Source organism: Lepisma saccharinum, chromosome 5 (genome assembly GCF_977018435.1).
Source record: "Lepisma saccharinum chromosome 5, izLepSacc3.1, whole genome shotgun sequence".
NCBI classification, from domain to species: Eukaryota; Metazoa; Arthropoda; class Insecta; order Zygentoma; family Lepismatidae; genus Lepisma; species Lepisma saccharinum.
Genome location: NC_139233.1, coordinates 38,446,955 through 38,450,941, shown reverse-complemented (window position 1 = coordinate 38,450,941; position 3,987 = coordinate 38,446,955).

The window sequence follows — 3,987 nt, the reverse complement described above, 5'->3', positions numbered from 1 at the left end:
AATACTTCCCTTGCTTGCGAAGAAGGAAAAGGTGAAAAAGTGACTGGGGGGACATCTATCGGTATAAATTGGCAATGAGGAAAATAACCTCTAAGGGAATTTTAAGAATGCGAAATTTCCCCGGTGGGAAATTTTCACCTAATGTAATGGGATGACGTAAAGCGGGACTACAAATGACAGATTCACGTCATCGCGGTTACACATGCTAGGGTTGTTTTGCCATTCTGATTTCGCTTGCTCTTGGAGAAGAGAAGATCAAATGTGCTTGGATGTTATTTTAAATCGACCTTGACAGATGCGTGGTGCTGGACTGTCTGTCCAGCTCTGACCTAGATTTCAGCAGGTCCCCATGAGTGAGCGACTCTTGGCCTTGTAGCCGACAACTTCCAGTAACCGCTTTCATTCAAAACACATTCTTTAACACTTCATAAAAAAGCGTAACTGTTAGAGATAATCAAAGCCACATAGGCTAACTAAAGATCGTCAACCTGCTTAGTGATTTGTCATCCAAGCTTCCGCAAAAGTTTATTTCGATCTTACGTGCATCATAACTCCCGTGCCCCACTTAATACATTTTCCTAACTGTGCCAATGTAATATTTGCCAAAAAAAGCGTTCCATTGGCTGAGTGACTTCTCTCTTTATTCCTCTCAGCAAACGTGTAGGGTAGGGGCCCAGCGATGACGATTGTTTCAGCCACGATTTTCTTGCTCGTGTGTGCACACGGGGTGATTTCAAGCAAGGGTGGAAGTGGACTGCGCTTCCTTTCCTTTGACGTCTAAAATAGGGCAACCAGTTCTGGATACATTCTTGAGGAGAAAAAAAAAAGCCCCCCCCCCCAGCTTATTCTCCGCTACTCGTGTGCAAGGCAATGTGAATTGCCGAATTCAGGTTTTTCTTGTAATGCTATTTACTGCATAGGAAATATTGCCCGTAAATGCTGTTGCATAGTGAAACGTAAAGAAAGGGTCATTTCTTTCTTCTTCACACTGCTGATAAAAGTTCCGTCTTCGACAGTTGCGTTATCTTACAATGCTGAGGATTGTTGCTCGAACTTCCAGCTGGTCTCCTTGTTTTTACACTGCAGCTGGCGCCATTGTTTTGTTAAGCATCTGAAGGCTGTTCCTTGCCGATAACAGCAATGACTCATCCAGCACGAAGCAAAAAGTCATTGTTTTGAATCTTGCAAAGCTGTTTTGATATGAAGATAAGGAAAGTCGATCTCCAGAAAGAAAAACAACAGTTAAAACAACTTCATATTCTGCTCCTTCTGATAAATTTTATTTTGCATCTGACAAGAATAAACTTCCTCAACACTCGGAGCGTGTTCGAAGGAAATGCACACAATATAATCGCCGCTTTTCTTCAGAACCATTCATGTGGAAGTAAAAAAAGTGCTCAATGTAGGAATGGATGCTGAGTCCGATTTAAAGAAACATTATTCAAGGGGAAAACGTTTGAAGGAGAGGATGTTTGACATCGAGAATACTCCTAAATCCAACATTAAATCGTCGATTAACGTGAGAGTAAATAACGATCTCCCATTTTGATATCTAAAAATGCGCAGGTTTCATAAAGCTTGTTTTGAGTTCATTTTATGCTGATGGGCTAATCGGGACTACATATACAGTTTAAAGTGAAATCCAATTCCAAACCCGAATTATTATCAACTGCGACACTGTTTAATGACGTGTCCTAGAATACGCATTGGGTGAAAACAGATTGCAAGTTGCATGTTTCCTTTTTCACGCTGGATTACAATGCAAGTCAAGGAAGGAGTTTGGACTGCTCCCTTGAATGGGGAGGGGGGTGACTATGAAGTTGGTTGAAGCAAAGAAAATGTGACTTTTTTTTTCCTTACGATGTATTTTACACAGCAGAACCAGAACGAAATTTATAGCCCCGAATTTTTTTTTCTTTTGTCTGGTGCCTAGAAAGGGTGTGTTGTTTCTCCAGAGAGATCTTATATTACCAGTTAATCTTGCAACAGACAATGCTCCAGTAGACCCGTATAAAATCCAACATTCATTCTGCCCGATTATCTCCCGACTTTTGCTGGTGCCAGTGTGACTGGTGTCAAGATTCTTTGAGTTTCGCTTCCAATAAGCGAGAGATTGTTTTCCTTTACATAGGTCTCAGTGCAAACGGGTTTCTCATGATCTAGAATTGTAAGAATTTTCTGGAAGAGCAACGACTGCACAATTAAAAGAAAGTAACATTATTTTAAATCCTTTTTTGTTAAAACGTTTTCATGTTCTATTTTCCTTCTCACAACACACGTCATATGCATAACAGGTTGTATAACTACCAGGATAAATGGTGTTACCGTCTCCTAGGCATCTTTGTGTCCGTTTGAGCTCCATTTAAGCTGAAAGTTGGTGCAAATTCCAATAACGACCCCTTCGAAATAACGACCCTTTTCCTGGGAACTGTGAAAGGTCGTTGTATCGAGAGTTGACTGTAGTTACTAATTGTTGAAATATTTTGCAAGAAAGATACTCATATTACAAATTTTTATTTTGTGTAGAAATGTACATTTGTGTTTTTGTTAAAATGTAAATTGTCATGTTTAAGTGGTGATGTATACATTGTATATCTTGTAAGACATTCCAGCTTGACTGAATATTTGTGAACTAGAAGTTCAGTGTTCAAGAGTAGTTATTAATGTTCATATATATGTAACTCAGAAATATTTTTTTTAGTTCCATTGCTCCTTGTGGAGCAAGAAGGTGTTTAGTTAGTACAATAATTTGTTATTAACTCATAATGCTTCCTTTGCAGAACTGTAATGCGTACTGCTGTTAATGAGATAAATAACAAGTTTTGTACTTATGTGTGTGATCGTTAAAGAAAATAAACATATGATGGGTGGCAATTTCCTTCATTATTTCTTAGAGTATGGTATGGTCAGTTGTTTAAAATTAGTTTTTCTTTAATTAAGTTTTGTGGTGTAGTGGCCATAATGGAATCATGTGCCATGAAATTCTTGATTCTGAGTTTGATTTTAGTATAAGGCTTTGATATTTCTTCATGATATATTCTTAATCTATTTCTCCAGTTTTAGAACATTGATCAGTGAAAAAAAAAACACAGATAAAATAAATACCCATGTGCATTTGACTGTCTGTGTAACTATCGGCATATCAGAAATTACCAGAGCCATAAAGACAAAATTTGATGAGTTACTAAATACATAATAGCTAAATTCAACATAAAACAACTTGATCATTCTGGTCCTGATAGACAACAGTCAATCAAAATAGTCTTCTCAGTATCTCAGAAACTGGCAAATGCAAAGATTGAAATTTTCTACAATCGAAGACGTAGACCACAACATCAATTATTAAGTCTACCTATGGCAGAAAGGGGTGGGGGGCAAACAAAAGTCAGCAATCGATATTGAATTATGCCAGGATGCTGATAAGATTGAAAAAAAAGATTGAGCTACAGCCCTCTAAGAGGAGTGGCTTTTTCGTTGAGTGGCAAGTGATCAGTGCATCAAGTCCTATTGCCGCTGTTTCTTGGCTTTCGAGACCGAAGCCCAGTATTACTTCTTTTTCAAGTAGCTCCCCAAATTGTCCTTATGATGCTGGGTCAGTGCCGAAATTTTGGGGCTCCCACCAGGAATTGAACCCTGGACCACTTACACCAAAGGCGAGAGCACTAACCATTTGATTATGCAGGATCCCATTGAAGTGGTTGAACATGAGCTTCAAATTTGGCTGAGACAGCAGAGCAATGGATTTTTTATGCAGCACATGGTGCAAGTGCATCACTTTTGTGCTGATTTATATTTGAATTTGTTTTATAACCATTTGTGATGTATTTATTTTATTCACTTCCCTCATACTTATATCTTTACTGTCTTTACTGAAATAATTACTGCATACTATTAATTTGTTTAATCCCTAGTGAATGCTGTGGATATAAAACTTTTTTGTAGAATAGAAATAAATAAGACTGAATAACTTAATTAAATTTATTTGAT